Source organism: Lygodium microphyllum, chromosome 14 (genome assembly GCF_053477565.2).
Source record: "Lygodium microphyllum isolate KBCC chromosome 14, Lygodium_microphyllum_v1.1.10, whole genome shotgun sequence".
In the NCBI taxonomy this organism is placed as follows: domain Eukaryota; kingdom Viridiplantae; phylum Streptophyta; class Polypodiopsida; order Schizaeales; family Lygodiaceae; genus Lygodium; species Lygodium microphyllum.
Window position 1 is genome coordinate 10,533,401 of NC_141148.1, and position 18,202 is coordinate 10,551,602.

General features: G+C 48.8%; 1 protein-coding gene across 1 annotated transcript in view; it reads right to left on the reverse strand.

Moving 5' to 3' along the window:
* Window positions 1-18,202, reverse strand: part of HIT1 (Membrane trafficking VPS53 family protein) — a 219,665-nt gene that overhangs the window by 12,047 nt on the left and 189,416 nt on the right. The window lies entirely within an intron of this gene.

The window sequence follows — 18,202 nt, forward strand, 5'->3', positions numbered from 1 at the left end:
ACCTTAGGAAAGGAAGTATTTAAGCATTGCAAACTAAACTTCCAACCATAGCTAGTGTTGGCACTAACCCCTTTTACAGGTATTAAAGCATCCATATGACTTCACATAACAGATATAAATATATAAGAGGCGCAGTTCCCAGGCTGGCTGTCTAGAGGGCAGCAGCCACTAAAGCTGGAAATGGCTCCCGTCACATCGCACCAGCCTCGCACCGCAAGAGAGCAGATACGCAGCCTTCGGGATCAGTATGGGAGGACTCGTTCTAGCCCAGATGAGGTGATGGAGATTGCCACCGACTATTACATGCGTCTTTTCCAGCAGGAGACAGCTTCAGCTAGAGGACAGAGATGTAGATAGCAGGACTGGGATCACATCCCGTCCCTCGTCACAGAGGAGATGGGATGCTCCCTCCAAGCCCCCTTCACAGAGAAGGAACTAGAGGAGGCTTTCCATACACATGATGGGTAGAAATGCCCGGGAGCAAATTTGGACTAGAGAGTGGGGTAGGAGGGGCCAGATCGCAGAGGAGGTTGCAGAGGCCTTAGCTGAGTCGAGCAGAATCTGCCAAGAGGCAGCTATACAGGCCAGGCAGCAGAGCTGGGAGGAGGAGAGAGCACTCTGACGGGACTTAGCAGCCACGCAGAGATTATTACAGGAGGCACTAGGGGATCCCACTCTCCACGCACAGGAGGTGCGTGCGCAAGCAGCCATTGCTGGCCTAGAGGACAGGCGCTCTGAGTTCTCTTTCCGCACCTCAGCAGCTTTCTACGCGCGGAAGGGGGACACGATGTGCAGGGAGTTTTTTCAGGTGCCCCAGCCTCGCACCTTAGGAGAGCAGATACGCAGCCTCCGAGATCAGTATGGGAGGACCTGTTCTAGCCTAGACGAGGTGATGGAGATTGCCACTGACTACTATAGTCGCCTCTTCCAGCAGGAGACCGCCTCAGCTAGAGGATAGCGATGTAGATAGCAGGTCTGGGATAACATCTCGTCCCTCATCACAGAGGAGATGGGACGCTCCCTCCTAGTCCCCTACACAGAGAAGGAACTAGAGGAGGCTTTCCATACACAGGACGGGCAGAAATGCCCGGGAGAGGATGGCCTCTCTAAGGCTTTCTTCACTACCTTCTGGGAAGTGGTGAAGGACCCCCTAATGATGGCCTTTCAGGAGATTTTCACTTCGAGACAGATGCCAAGGAGTCTATTGGCAAGCCTTATTAGTCTTCTCCCCAAAGGGGGAGACCGGTTGGAGCTTTCCCAGTGGAGACCGATCACCTTATTGTCAATAGCCTATAAGGCACTGGCAAAGATGATTGGTAGGCGACTATGTCCCTTGCTTCCAGACATCATCCATGACACACAGACAGGCTTTGTCCAGGATAGGAGCATCCTAGACAATGTATTCACTTTCTTTGAGGCGACAAAGTAGGCCCAGTACAGTGGGTAGAGACTGGCCGTATTACTCTTGGATTTTGAGAAAGCCTATGACAGGGTGGATTGGGATTTCCTAGAGGGTACCATGGTGAGGTTGGGTTTCCCCCACGCTTGGATTTCCGGGGTCTTCGCACTTTACAGATTGGCCACCAACAGGGTTCTCATAGGAGGGAGGCGAGGGGAGGAGTTTCGGTTGGAGAGATCGGTCCGACAGGGCTGCCCCCTAGCCCCGTACTTGTTCCTTCTCTTTGAAGAGGTGATGTCTCACTTCCTCAGGTCACGTGTGAGCGGTTTACGTGGCCTTCGACTTCCAGTAAGAGAGGAGACCGAGTTGTTAGACTCAGAGTATGCAGATGATACAGCGCTCTACATAGAGGATGATGAGTTGATGCTGGAGAGAGTGAGATTGGCTCTTGAGGTGTTCTGTTCTGCAGCGGGAGTAAAAATTAACTGGCGAAAGTTGGTTGGTTTCCTCACAGACCAGGACCGGACTCTAGCATGGAGTGGGATGTCCACCTGGGATTTAGATGGGTGAGCAAAGGAAAGACCATCCAGTACCTAGGGTTCCAGGTGGGACTCGACATCACTCCCGCCCAATAGTTTCTTCCAGTCCTTGATTCTATTCGGAGGAAGCTGACCTACTGGAGCACGGGTCGCCTCTGACTAGCCGGCCGAGCCCTGGTAGTTAACTAGGTCCTCCTAGCGACGGCCTGGTACATCACCTCGTGTTGGTGCTTCTCCTTCTCCTGCACAATGCAGCTTCGCTGCCCAGTGCAGAATTTCCTTTGGTCCGGGTCAGACGGCTCCAAGGATTCCAGGGCCAAGGTGGCGTGGGCGACCATTATACGACATCGGTCAGAGGGAGGGCTTGGGATCATAGACCTAGAGTATTAGAGTATGGCCCTCCTAGGCAAGCTAGTTGTCCGTGGCCTCACACTGGGAGGGCAGATCTGGAAGGTCCTATTGCACGAGGGTCTTCAGGACTGTAGACTGAGGCTTGGTGGTGAGTGGAGGCTGTCCCTGAGATGGATCTTCACGTTAGCCCAGATCACCCCCCCTAGATCACGCTTTCTATGCAGCTTGCTCCACATGTGGCAAGGCCTTCGTAAGGCCCTAATCCAGATCCCCCCAGGCTACCAGGAGAAGATAGACCATCAGCAAGTGATTTGGAACCCCCAGGTTAGGGACCGGGAAGGGGCACAGATTGGTGAGCGCCCCCACATCCAGTGGGCTGGTTGGGAGGCTCGCCTGGCTGGTACCATCAGGACATGGCAGGAGGTGTACAGGATGGCGGACGAGGAGGTGCTGAAGCAAGTATCAGGCTGCCAGCGAGGAGTGGAGCTGAGGAGAAGAGAGAAAGACGCAGCGATACCTTAGGAGTGGCTTGCTCCCTCGAACCGAGAGCCGATAGAGCCCGAGGAGGTATGGACCGCTAGGTTTTGACCAACAGGCATCCCCCTACAGGTGACAAAAAGAGTGGGTGGCACTCCACCTGGGACCTTTTTCACAGTGCAGGAGGGGGGGGGGGGGTCTGGTTCTTGAAAGTTGACAGAGGACAGTAGGACGAGGGGATAGCTGTCCTTTCATGGAAGAGGATCCTGGTGGTTGGCCTTTAAGGGAAGACATGGTGGCTGGACCCTTTGGTCTTTTGGCAGGAGCTCAAGGAGTGGCACCTCTGGATCTGGGAAGAAAGACCACTTGATGAGTTGGAGTGGCTTTGGCCGGCCATTGTGGTCACCTAGAAGCCACCGAGGTTCCTAGAGTACACTGCCAGGATTGGCATACACGTACTGATGCAGGAGGATATTTGCCGTTCAGGAGGGGGGGGCGTTAGGCCCTTGACAGAGGGCAGCAAGATGAGGGGATGGCCGCCCTTTCGTGGAAGAGGATTCGGGTGGTAGGCCTTCATGGAAAGACATGGCGACTGGACCCCTATGTTTTATAGAAGGAGCTCAGGGAGTGGCGCCTTTGGATCTCGGAGGGCAGACCACTTGATGAGCTGGAGTGGGACCTAGGAGAGTGGCTATGGCCGGCCACAGTGGTCGCCAAGAAGCCATCCAGGTTCCTGGAGTATACTGCCAGGATTGGTAGACACGTATTGATGTAGGAGGATATGGATTGGGCGCCGTCATGTAGCAAGCACTGGGCAAAGCACAGCATCATAGAGCCTTTCCGACGGACCTTCTGGCGCCGCCTATGGGATAGCTAGAGACCGAGGAGGGTGTCGTATTTCTTATGACTGGTGGCATATGGAGGCTTGGCGGTGGGAAGTTGACTCGCGCAAATGCAAAAGGAGGGAGGTTGTAAGCACTGCACACAACAGCCTCTAGAAACACCAAAGCACTTTGGTTATGTGTGGAGGCGCAACTCGTGTGGAGAGGAGCATGCCGCATCCTTCGCCATATAGCACCCAGCCTTGGATGTATCTTACGGGGAGCTTTCTATTGGTAGGCAGTCAGCTAGGGCCGTCACCTTCTGTATGAGACCGGAATGCAAGACCCAATATTCATTATCGAGGCAGAGTCGGGTGCAATGGTCGGTTTGGAGGCTCTACCCATCGGCCAGGTACTAGAATCCACAGTAGACCGCTCGGAGGTATGGGAGATCATAGGGAGTCTAGCTGGATGGCATATCTGGAAGGCGGGGCGTCACATGGCTTTCGGCGGAGAGAGACTCTTAGTACAGGTGACTTTAGCGGAGCTCTGGACCTCCATCATCCACTCCCTCCCCGGGCAATGGGACCAGGTGTAGGGCGAGTCCAAGGCTCGTATGGTTGACCATTTCATGTGCATCTCAAAGTGGCGACGACTATTATGTTGCCCATGCTTATCTATCTTTTGCTGCTTTTTCCTTGGACTGGGACTACTTTGAATTACCTTGACAAGCATATCCGCTTCATGTTGTGGAAAATGGATTCAGTGCATGTGCATATTTCCTGGATTTCTTGGAATCATGTTTGTGCCCCAAAAAGCGTGGGTGGTGGGGCTGTTTTGGATATTGGAACTCACGTGGTTGCTTTTCAAGCAATATGTGCTTGTCAACACCCCTCTGTTATTCATTTTTCTCTTGAAGACGAAGGACTTTTGCATGGCAATACCAAAATTCCTGCGCCCTCTATGGAAACTACACACAAGAAGGTCACTGAGAGTCAGACCCTCCCTGTTTGGCTGGATTGTACATATTGTTTGATGCTTGGACTGTGGCGCTTGGTTCTTTGTATGGCTGGACTGTGCCTAACTTGCAACTTGGACTGTCATGCCGCCTGGAGACTGCCACAGGTTGCTTGGATTCCTACACATAGTCTAGCTGCCCATGTGAGGTCTGCTCCTGTCCTGTGCTAATCACATAGTTTGTCCTGCTCTACACAAGTTACGTAGTGTGCAGGATGCAAGCATAGTCTGTTTTGTTATTCTACTTGGGGTATTCAGGTTGCAAACAAGTCACGCAACCTGTCTACATAGGTCGCAACAAACACCCATCTCTCTCATCTTTCTCCGCTGCTTCTCCCCCCTCTCTCTATATGTGTGTGTGTCTGTGTGTGAGTGAGAAAGAAGTATGAACCCTCTAATTTGCATGCCATACATGTGGATAAAGATAGAAGTCCAACCCCCACCTTTAGACATACAAGTATTATTATGGCAAGTGCTACACAAGAGGCCCAACTAATCTTCTCCAACCTCTATTCAAGATGGGGGGTACAAGTTGCTTCATGCAAAGAGATCCCCCAAAGCATCACAAAGGATTCTCTTCATACAAGCAGAGGTGCATCAATACCAATATCCACCCATGATGAAGCCTCCAATCTTGCCTTGTCTTCCACCAATGCCTCTTCCATTGGTGGCTTTGAATCAGCATCCACATCTCACTTTGCAAGTGGCAAAAGGCAAAGGATGAAGCCTCATGCACAACCTAGGTCCTAAAAGAGAATCCACTCTCTTCCAAGACCCTCGTAGTATGAGAAGGTCCCATAGACCATTATTGAGTACAATGACTCCTTCAATGTCCTCAAGCAAGAGCAAGGGAAGAGAATGGTGAAGGAAATTGCAAATGTGGCTCCATGTGAGGGTTGGATTGGGGTTTCATACAACGAGATGAGGACGAATTAGATTGATTAGAGGAGAGGACCAATGGAGCTATCGACCCAATTTGAGCCACATGAACCAAGTATGGATGCTCCATCCTTGTTGCCAATGCATGGAATGATCAAAAGAAGATTGGTATCATCAACATCATTGGGTCTTTTTTGCTTGGCTCATACTTCTTACGGACTAGACATATAGAGAAGAGAGGGAGGAAACAACGGGGGCCTTCATCTACCGCCATATTGTGCAAGCCATCTTGGAGGTGAGTCTTGTAATTTGTAAATTTCTTCAGCTGTATATATATATATATATATGTATCTATATATATATATATATATATATATATATATATATATATATATATATTTTTTTTTTCCATCAAGCAAGAAGCTCAAATATGGCGCAAGTTGATATTATCAATGCATCCAATTGACAATGTATGGGCTGCTTACTAGAGGCCAAGTTTCCTACCATTGTATGCACTCCATGCACAATCCATTAACTTGACTTGCTCATGGAGAAAGTTAGCAAGCTCAAATGGGTGAAGAAGGTTGTTATATCCTTGGATCTTTGGATGGGCACTAGTAGAACTGGTCATAGTGGTTATGAAGTGACTTAGAGCAAAAGCACTGAGGGCACTTTGGGTTTAGGGCAGCCAAGCCCTATTTATAGGACTCAAGGCTCTATTGTGCATATTATTGTGTGATCACCACTCTTGGATTGTTGGCCCGTAGGCCAACACGTTAGTACACCCGGATTGTGTGGATTGGTGGTATGGAATGATAGTCTAGAGTGTAGCTATCCCCTAGGCTTGGGGGTGAGCACGCTTGGCTCTATGGCTTGGAGGTGAATTCAATGTCCAATCCCTCATATTCATGAATGTGGCTTGTGTCACATCTTGTATGCAAGTTGGATCCTAGGGGGACATTTCATTGTATTAAAGTGCTAACTTGCAATCTGGCGCGAGATCAAAAGACATGCATAAAACCACTTTCGGGGGGGGGGGGGGGGGTGTGTGCAAGGGAGGCACCTATTGAGGGTTGTGGGTATGACAAAGTATGTTTATTGCCTGGTATTTGTGTTTGGGTTTTTGCATTGGGGTGATGCATGTGCATAGGGGGTTTCAATAGTACTTGTGAGGGAGTCTGGAGAGCTACCAATTCGAGGCTACGGCAAGCTGTCATAGCTGAAACCTTGACTTCTATAGGCATCAAAGTTTCTCTCTTGCCAACTGATTTAACATTTAATGTTGAAGTTATCATTAAGTCTAATGTTAATTTAACATTTACTGCTATAGTGATTATTAACATTTAATGTTGAAGTTATCATCAAGTCTAATGTTAATTTAACATTTACTGCTATAGTGATTATTAACATTTAATGTTTACGTTAATGTTATGGTTGATTTTTATGCTAACACTGTTGTTAATGTTATAAGAGAAACAAAATGATGTTGTGGAGAGAGAAACAAAATGGAATGATGTTGAGGAGAGAGGAATTGTGATGTCTCGGGGGAGAGAGAGAGAGAGAGAGAGAGAGAGAGAGAGTAGATAACTTTCTTGGCGGCACCCATGGGGCTAGCATGGCAGTCCGGATGGGCCACAAAAGAAACAATGATCCAATTGCCACATGTTGGCTGTGTGGCATGACTATCGAACAAGTTGAGAAGGGCTGGATTGCTATGTGGCATGACGACAGCTTCTCATCTCCTCTTTCTCTCTCGTGTCTTCTTTTTGGGTCGACTTGTAGGACCCACGTGGTCAAAGGAGAGAAGGGGCAGTCCAGATGGTTTAGATGGCATACTTGTCTCTTTCGATTTGCCTTTTCCAATTGTTTGTAATAAAAAAGCATTCAATGCACTCTATTTACAATCTTGTGCTCATTAGTGACGTGTCTCTCTTTTAACTCTAGTCTACACATACTCTCGCGTTATATCTTTTTCTATCAATCTTCTTGTGCTTTCTCAATCTATTCCTTCTCTGTCACCACAATGACTTCTCATGAAGTATCTCCTCTTGATACACCAGCTCCTACCGAACATCAACGCAAGGAGGATCCCCATTTGGCTTCTTTTGGAACTTGAATACATGCAGACGTAGTGTTCCAAAGGATCTTCTTCCATTAAATCTAATAGAGATTTGTCACTAGTGGCTCAAAGACATGCAATGGCAATTGGCCAAGATGTGCACTTTCCATTTTCCATTTGTGCTAGCAGCCATGACAATGTTGCCTCTTCAATTCTAGCTTGATCCGTTGATGGAGGGAGAAGAAATATGATGAGACCAACATCGATTCATAGGTAGCCAAATGGACGTCTTATTTTGATTCATATAAGTTCAATGACGCTCGACATATCAAATAGATACAATTCATGTTAAAGGGGAAGGCGCATGCTTGGTGGGCGGAGCTTCAACCCAAGCTCGGCAGATTTTCAATTCGTTTTTTGGCAATATTTCGTAACCAATGATCAGATTGAAAATTCTTAAAGATTGTTTGAGCTTGACATAGGGAGGAAGACCTTGGATGCATATTCACACGAATTCAATGATCTTCTTTACAAAACAAAGGGTTCCGATGATCTTAAGCATTGATCCGACAAATTGTCGGATGGGCTTTTGTGGTGCCACCCATGGGGCTTGAGTGAGAGTCCAAATGGGCCACAAAAGAAATGATGATCCGATTGCCACACGTTGGCTATGTGGCATGACTATCGAGCTACAGAAGGGCTAGATTCTCCTCGTTTTCTCTTGTGTCTTCTTTTTGGGTCGACTTGTAGGACCCACGTGCTCAAAGGAGAGAAGGGTTAGTGTAGAAGGTTTAGACAATATACTTGTCTCTTTTGATTTGCCTATTCCAAACCTTTGTAATTAAGAATCTGCCCACCTGCTTGTAAAAAAAGAAAAAAGAAAAAAGAACCGAAAGCATCCGCATTCAATGCACTCTATTTACAATCTTGTTCTCATCAATGATGTGTCTCTCTTTTAACTCTAGTGTGCACATACTCTCGTGTTATATCTTTTTCTATGAATCTTCTTGTGCTTTCTCAATCTATTCCTTCTCTCTCATCACCGTGACTTCTGAAGGAGGATCTCTAATACATCTACTCCTAACAAACATCAACACATGGAGGATGCCTATCCGACTTCTTCCGGAACCCAAACACAGGCATGGGAAATGTCCTGAAGGATCTTCTTCCATAAAATCTAATGGAGATTTGTTACTAGTGGCTCAAAGACATGCAATGGCAATTGGCCAAGATGTGCACTCTTATTTTCTAGTTGTGGCAACAGCTATGAGAACCTCGCCTCTTCAATTCTAGTTGGATCCCTTGATAGGGGAAGAAGGAATGTGATGAGAATGGTTGTTAGGTACGATACGATAAAATACATTACTAATTGGTACCTTATGATTTTATAAGGTACAATATGATATTAGTATGAATTTTTTTTAAAACATGATTGAAAAAAAACCATAAATCATTAAATGATAGAACACAACGCACATGTTTAAAGTGGAAATAACCATTTCATTACAAAATAAGATGAATACATGAGTGTGGCCATCACGGTCGCTTGGGCTACACATATGATACATAGTCAATTCGTTTAGTACATATGATACATATGATACAATTCGTTTAGTACAATCATTGTATCATATGTACTCAACAGAATAGCTGGAGCTGATGCAAATCACAAATCCATCATGTATACAAGACTCTCAAGTCGGTCTGAGGGGGGTGTATCGCTATCTTTGGCTGCCTGCCTGCATCATGAAGAACATGTCTTGGCTGCCCCAAGTGCGTAGAAAGTGAAGACAAAGCTCTTGACAAGCTTGAGACTCGCCTAGCACCTAGTCCCACTGGCCGCGAAGGGAGTGGATGATGGAAGTCCAAAGCTCTGCCAAAGTCGCCTGTATTAAAAGGCAATCCTTGCCAAAAACCTCGTGACAGCGTGCCTTCGAGATGTGTCATCCTGTAAGACTTCCTACGATCTCCCATACCTCTAAGCGGTCTACTGTGGGCTCCAATACTTGGCGGTTGGGTAAAGCCTCCAAGCCGACCACTGTAGAAGACCCAGCCTCAATGATGAAAATCGTGTCCTGCATCCCAACCTCATACTAAAGGTGATGGTCGTAGTTGACTGTCTGCCAGCAACAAGCCCCCTACGAGATACATCCAAGGCTGGGTGCCACATAGCGGAGAATACAATAGGCATCTCTCCACACGAGCTGTGCCGCCTCGCAAGACCAAAGGTAGTGCTTTGGGGTTTCCAAGTACTGTTGTGGGCAACGCTTACACCCTCCATGTCACAAGACTATGACAACTATTACCTTTTTGTTGATTTCTTTATTACATATTTTATTTGGTTTTTCTTTTTGGAAGGATCTCTCTTGAAATCTAAACGCCTGAGTTGCATGGCCAGTTTGTGAAACGGACAGGAATGTCTAGTGAGTCAAGACTGGACAGTTAAGGTCCAGTATAAGTCTGGAAGAGACTGATGGCACTGTAGATTAACAAGCTTGGAAGAGACTTGTGAAAGTGTATATGGACAAGGATGTTGAAGAACTAGCCTGGAAGAGACTAGTTCAAAGTGAAGATGGACAAATTTTCAAGAGATTAGTCCATGTGGGGTCATTGGTGGAAATTTACTTTCAGTTAAGCTACATTACAGATTTGGATGTAGCCATAGTCTGCAAAGATGGTCAGAAGACTAGTGGGGATGCAATGGAAGCAACTCCTAAAATTTAGGGAGTTACTATTTTTGGACCCTAGAATTTGTTCGCGTCATTATCTTCGTTTTTGTACGAGGATTAATCCTCTGGTCTGTGCCGAGGTCAAATTTTGAACCGAGGATGGAGAATGTTAGACCGAAAGGTTTAAACAAGAAAATTGTTACATGTATGCCATGTGTCACAATTTGGGCATAAATTCCCAAAAGAGAGAGAGAGGGCAGCACAAAAACGAGTTTCAATGCATGGGGGGCTCATTTTTTGTGAAAGGGAGATGGATTGTTGCAGATGGAGAGCTCTTGAGAGCTGGTCTACCTTGTCTATGATACACAGAGGCTTGAGCTTGCTTCCTACTCTCTCTCTCTCTCCTTGACAGTATGGTTATGCTGCAGAATCAAAGGCCTTTCTTCTGATTCAGGTACAGATGTGTGGAATATGCTGTTTTTGCATGAGGTAAGAGCCTCTTTTCTCCAGGAACAGGAGCAGTTGTTTGCTGCCCACAAGCAGGGACAGGTGAGGGTGGTAACCTCACTAAGTAAGTGCCTGAAACAGCACTAAACCAGAACTGATTCTGGACTGTTCAGAGGGTATTTCAGAGCCCAATTAATGTCAGAATCAAGGGGCACTTGGCACAGATGATGCAGGACAGTGCAGGGAACAATATGAGCTGAAAACAACAGGTGTCAGAACAGGTCTGAACCAGTAATTACAGTGGGCTGAATAGTACAGGGAACTGTAAGAGTTGTAAACAGGTTTCAGAACAGGTCTGAACCACTAAATACAGCAGGCTCAAATGGTCAATTCTGCACTCCAACCAGAAGATTCAGACTTGGGTAGAGGTTCCCCTCCTGGTCAACTTGATTTGGGTCAGTAATTGTACTATTATGCTCTCAAATTTCACCCAGAATAGGTGAAAGATAGCCCATTGTACTTTCTCTTTTTAAAAATAAAGAAATACCGCAAGGGGCGCCTAACTTAGGGGCCAACAGGGTGTATGTGTTGCAACAGGAGCATTCTAGCTTCTTGTATGTCTTCTTGATTGTGTCTTTAAGTTTAGGTTAAGTGGGCGACTGTGAATTGGGTGAAAGCATTTATATATTTTGGTTGTACACTACCGCTCTTCCCAGGGAACAGGCCGGTTTCACTCCATCTTGCTGCATCTGGGCCAACCGCCAAACCTCCATGTGCCAAAAGCCAAAGGAAATACGATACCCTCCTTGGTCTCCAGCTGTCCCATAGGCGGCACCAGAATATCCGACAGAAGGCATTCGTGATGCTGTGCTCCGCCCAATATTTGCTCCCTCAACGTGCCCAATTCATGTCCTCTTGCATTAGTACATGTCTACCAATCCTGGCTGTGTACTCCAAGAACCTTAGTGGCTTCTTGGCGACCGCAACGGCCGGCCATAGCCACTATCGAGGGTCCCACTCTAGCTCATTAAGTGGCTTGCTCTCCCATATCCAAAGGCGCCACTCCCGAAACTCCTTCCAGATACTAGGTCTTCCCCTGGAGACCAACCACATGAATCCTCCTCCAAGGAAGGACAACAATCTCCTTATCCTGCTGCCCTCTGTTAAGGATCAAATGCCCCCCATCTTGCACGGTGAAGAAAATCTTGTAGGGGGCACCGCCCACTCTACTTGTCACCTGTAAGGGGATACTTGCCGGTGAGAATTTAGCGGCCCACACCTCACCAGGCTCCACCGGCTCTCGGATCGGAGGGTCAAACTACTCCTGAGGGATCGTCGAGTCAATCTCCCTTCTCCTCACCTCAGTTCCTCGCTGGCAACCTGAAGCCTGCTGAAAGACCTCCTGATCCACCATCCTGTACATCTCCCGCCGCGTCCTAATAGTACGAGCAGGGCTAGCCTCCAATCCAACCCACTGGATGTGGCGGCACTTGCCAATTTGTATCTTGTCTCGATCTTTGACCCGGGGGGTCCAGAACACTAGCTGGCAATCTATCTTTTCCTAGCATCCAAGGGGCCTTTGAATTAGGGCCTTGCGGAGGCCCTGCCATACACAAAGTAGGCTATGAAGGAAATAAGATTTGGGTGGCGGGATTTGGGAAGTCATAAAGATCCATCTCAAGGATGGCCTCCGACTGCCACCAGGCCACGGTTTACAGTCCTCGAGACCCTCCTGTAAAAGCACCTTCCAGGTCTACCCTCCTGGTGTGAGCCCACGGACTGCTAGCTTGCCCATCAGGGCCAGGCTCTGAAACTCTCGGTCAATGATCCCAAGCCCTCCCTCAAACCGATGCCAGATGGTCGCCCACGCCACCTTGGCCTGAGAATCCCTTGAACCCTCTGAGCCGCGGCGAAGAGAAAATTCTGCACTAGGCAGTGAAGTTGAACCACACAAGACGAGGAGAAGCATCAGCATGAGGCTATGTACCAAACCGTCGCTAGGAGGACTTGGTTGACCACCAGGGCTCAGCCCGCTTAGGAAAGGTAGACAGTAATCTAGTAGGTCCGCTTCCGCCTGATAGAGTTGAGAACTAGAAGAAATTGCTGTGGGTAGGAGTGATGTCGAGCCCCACTTGGAACCCTAGGTATCAGACGGTTTGTCCCTTGCACACCCATCTAAACCCCAAGTGGACGCCCCACTCCGTGCTAGAGTCTAGGTCTCTGTAAGAAAACCAACCGACTTGTGCCTCTTGATTTTCCCTCCAGCTCTGCAATGCAAAATACCTCGAGAGCTAACCTCACTCTCTCCAACATTAGCTCATCAACGTCTATATAAAGGGCGGTATCATCTGCATACTCTGAATCTAGTAGCTCCATCTGCTCCCTCACCGGAAGTCGAAGGCCACGTAGCCTGCTCACATGTGATCGGAGGATGTAGAACATCGCTTCTACAAAGAGTAAGAACAGATACGGGGCAAGAGGATAGCCTTGCCGAACAGATCTCTCCAGCCAAAACTCCTCTCCCCTCCTGCCACCTATAAGAACCCTACTAGTGGCCGATCTATAAAGTGCAGAAACTCGACAGATCCATGCTTGGGGGAAGCCCAACCTCACCATAGTGCCCTCTAAGAAGTCCCAGTCAACCCTGTGATAGGCCTTCTCGAAGTCTAGGAGTGTAGCCAATCTCTCACCACTATGCTGAGCCCACTCGATCACATCGAAGAAGGTGAAAACATTGTCTAGGATGCTCCTATCCTGGAAAAAACTTGTCTGTGTGTCATGAATGATGTCTCGAAGCACGGGGGGAGGGAGTCGACTACTAATCATCTTGGCCAGTGCCTTATAGGCCATTGACAACAAGGTGATTGGTCTCCACTGCGATAGACTCCCTAGCATTTGTCCTAAGCTGAAAAACTCTTGAAAGGCCAGCAGTAAGGGGTCCTTCACCACCTCCAAGTAGGTAGTGAAGAAGGCCTTAAAAAGACCATCCTCAACCGTGCATTTATGCCCATCCTGTGCATGGAAAGCCTCCGCTAATTCCTTCTCTGTGAAGGGGTCTAGGAGGGAGCCTCCCATCTCCTTTGTGTGACGAGGGACGGAATGCAATCCCAGGCCTACTGTCTACAACGTTGTCCTTTAGTCGAGACTGCCTCTTGCTGAAAAAGCTATCTGTAGTAGTCAGTGGCAATCTCCATCACCTTATCTGAGCTAGAGCGAATCCTCCCATACTGATCACACAGGCTCCGAATCTAATCTCCTAAGGTGGGAGGCTCATGCACCTGCAAAAACTCCTTGCACATCGTGTCCCCCTTTTGCGCCCAAAAGGCTGCTAAGGTACGGAAGGAAAACTCCAAGCGCTTGTCCTCATGACCGGCGAGGGCTGCTCATGCGCGCATCTCTTGCGTGTGGAGAGTGGTAGGTCTCGCCGAAGTGCTCTCTCCACCTCCTAGTTCTGTTGCTTGGTATGTAGGGCTGCCTCCTGGCAGATCCTGCTCGACTCAGCTACGACATCTGTAAACTCCTCTGCGATCCGGTCCCTCCTATCCCACTCCCTCGTCTAGAGCTCCTCAATCTACCTCCTCACCTCTTTTCTCTTGTAGATCGAGTTAGGGATCTGATAAGATTGCATGCCAAGGGCTGAAACTGGAGCATCAAGTGTAAGGAGAACTAGGCAGTGATTAGACAAGGTGGTGCTAGCCAATTGCCCTATGTGGCCTCCTTGAGAACACCCCTACTCTCCCACATAAAACCGGTCTAGCCGTTCCAAGAGAGCTCTGCCTAGCCGCCCATATCCCCAAGAGAAGTCCAGCAACCTCTCTGTCCTGTGAAAAGTTGGGTCCCGCCAGGCATCATGTGCTGCTACCGCGAGGAGAAAGACTTCCCATGCTTCCTGCTCCTCCCCTGCCATACCTTGGTAGTCTCTGCCTCTGCCTTGCTGGTCCTCTAAGGCTTACAGGTTGTTGAAGTCTCCTCCAACAATCCAAGAGTCCACCTTTCGAAGTCCTGTTGCAATCTCCATCCAGAACCTGCTGCGTGTCGTAACCTCTGTAGGAGCATAGACATTGAGGACTCCAAGGCATGACTCCCCTATGTCCAGTTTGATCCATAGGACCCTCCCTACCACAATCATCCTGTGGTCTCACACACAGGCGGTAAGCCTCGAGCCAATAGAGGTGCATATGCCTCCACTCCTGCCGTGGGCACTGATGGAGTACCCCCAATAGGTGTGTGAGCCACCTGGAAGTACCTTCCCTACCCGATGTGCTTGGGTGCGGGTGAGCTTGTACTCCTGGAGAAGTAAGATGTCGATCTGTTCAGCAAGGACAGGCTGCAACTCCTGCGGAACAATCAACTTCCTGGAACCATGTGCCCCATTGTAGTTAGGCATGGACCATGGGGGTAATAGATGCCCCAAGCGGTACCACCAAGGCATCTATCAACGAAGTTGAGAGGCGTGACTTTGTACACACTGGTAGAAGCGGGCAGCCTGTGCGAGGGGTCAGTCAATCACATCTATCGTTGAACTCCACTGTGGAGGGGCTCGAAAAATAATGCTCAAATGTGGGATCTCGACTCTAGCCCACCGAAAAGAGTGCTAGTTCTCCTCCTCCCATCCACTAGGAGATGTGGTTTACAACCTGGCCCCTTATCTCCTCTATCTGTGTCATCGTCCAGTCTCTTGAATGAGAGGTCTGAAAGAAGAAAGCATCGTTTGGTTGATCTGGTGGTGCTAGTAAATGGACCTTGCCGCTCCGTGACTTGCGGACCACGAAGATCCCCACCTCTAGAGCTAGTGGAAACTCTCTGTGCTCCGAAAATCTCAAGTAAAACCACGGACCACTGCAGAAAAACTCTTGTGGGAGTAGCTACCTCTGTCTAGGGAAAGTGTGACCAGTGACTGCGCCAATATAGCTAGTGGTTGTGTGAGGGGGGACTAGGTTACTCGTGAGGAGAAGATATGGACGTATGAGGCTTGTCACCCCCTATGGAAAGGGGGGGGATGGGTGGGGGGATCACATGTACTGGGTGAGGATCAAGGGGACTGATTAGCGGAGGAGATGGTGGGGAGGAGGAAGATTGAGGCATGGTGGGGTGATCGGAGGTATGAGGCGGGTGTAAGGGGCGGGCGGGGGGGGGGGGGGGAGGGGTGGGTGTGGGGATTGTGGGATGTCGGGTGGGGTAGCCTCCATGGGTGGCGGGGGTGGAGACCTGTGATCCTGTTGGGTGGGACAAGCTAGGGGATGCTGCGGGATCCTCTGCCAGGGGTCTGTTCCCCGCCCTCTTGCTCTCTGCTATCGTGGATGTGTCTAAGGGGCTCATTGAGCCCCCCCTGCCGTCTCCCTCTCTCTCGTCTTGTTGGACCCGTGTAAAATCGTCAACATCTACCTGCGGGTCTGCCGGCAGAGCCGCCTTGGCTCCAAAGTGCATGCAATCTGCTGCCTGATGCCCAAAGTCATGGCATCACAGGCACTGCCCAGGCTACCCAGTCACAATAACCTATTGCCTGAAGGAGTGTCTGCTTGCCTCGATCTCCAGAAACTTAGGCATGTTCTTTGTATCTTTCACAGCCACCCGTACCTTCGGGACTCTTGCGGCTGTCACTGCGTCCACGAAGGACTCAAGAAGAACTATGCTGAAGAGCCATCTAAAGTCCTTTACTAACTGAGGATACTCTACCACTAGTCCAGGAAATAGGAGGGTGACCAGGGGGGTTTAAGAAACCTGTTGTGGAGCACGAAATAGGAGGGTGACTAGGGGTGTTTAAGAAGCCACTATACCAGGGAACCATATAGATGACCCCCTTCGTGGAGGCATAAGGTGAGCTATCCAGTAGGTCACGGGTTGCGTTCGCGGAGGTGGATTGAACCATGAAGATCCCTTGACCCATGAGAATTGCTTCTGTGATCTGCACTCTGCCAATGTGTAGCGTGGAGTGAAGCCGATCCCGAAGCTGGGCCCTAGATGGAGAGTGTCATACGACCTGACCAAAGATTGTAGTTTCTTCAACTCTAGCTCTGTGGCGCGGACGGCCAAGAACTATTTCTCAGCAAGGACGATGCGCAAGGTGTTTGACTAGGGGAGACTTGCAGAATGCACCGGCGTCTGACCAGAGGTTTCCATTGCACATCCCTGCTGAGGACCTATCGACCAAGTTGTTGTGCTACCGAGGGGAAATGTTGATGCAGATGAAGGGAGCAATCGGGCGGGGGGGTTGATTGCTTTGGGCTGTCGCTATTTATAGGCGTTGGTGGCGGAGCAGGCGAGGTAGCGGCATCGAAATGGCAGAGAGGAGAGGACTTTTGTCCGAGATGGTGGCGGCTCACTGGATGCTGGTAGTAGTCAGTAAGGGTGAGGTGGAGGGGCAGCTTGGACACAAGGAGAGATTGCGTGGCAGGGGGTGGGTGGCAAGGAGGGGCGGACATGTGGATTTCTAGCGGGGAGGGGGATGTAGTACGCCACAAGAGGGCACGTGGGAGAGACGAGGGCAGCGCGGCGGGCGCAATGAGACGGGGGGCCGCAAGGCGAGGGAGGCGGGGGTATGCAGGGCCTCGACGGAAGGGGGAGATTGCCTAGCGGGAGGGGGAGGTGCAACGCAGCAGCGAGGGGGGGGGTGGGGATGGGGACAAGGCGCGAGAAAGAGGAGGTAGTGTGGGGGCATGACGGCAGCAGCAGCAGCGCGACGTGAGGAACACAATCTACTATAATACTTGTCCCTCAGAAAGTCACTACATGATTACTATACCAAATAAGGAGTTCACTTTTTCTTCACTTGTATACACATAGTCACTCATGAGATTGTTAGGATATGCCAACATATATTGAAAAGACTCGTCTATCTATGAGTAGGGAATATATGCCCCCTAGTCATTCATGAGATTCTTAGTGAAACCAACTTTCCTCCTCAGATGGGGTGGTAAATAACATGATTAAGTACTATTTACAGCAATTAACAAATTCACAAAATAGAAATGCACACTTAACCATATAATCTTGAACATTGGATACCCTATTGGTCCCAAAACTCCCGCCCCTTTTGGTGTATATTCAACTTGATTGAAGAAGAACTTGATATACAATGGAATTCTCCCAATCCCTTTTGGTATTCCAACTCCCCTTGCTGTCCAAAATGACCAGCAAGTCTTCAATCTGATTTGCCCTTTGATTTGGGCAATGAATTGGCCTTCACTTGCTTCGATGGAGATGGATATGCCTCAAATTCATTGATTTGTTGGTCCCTGCACCTGAATTTGACTGAAAACAACGTTAGTCCTATTGAATATAAGACTTGGAGCTTTCAATTTCTGGCATGCTTCCCTAGGTTGTTACTAAACCCTAATTTTTGCTACAGATTACAAGAGAGAAATCTGAAATTTCTTAGCCTCTGGTGATCTCAATGCTGTAATCTTCCGAGCAAGGCTAAAGAAAGGCTGGGAGATCAAAGAGAAAGTTTAAACTTTCTTCGTGAAGAACTGAAGTAAATCTGTCATTTACTGCTACTACCCTATCTCAATAGCTTGTAAATGCAAAGAAGTGAAGAAAATCAA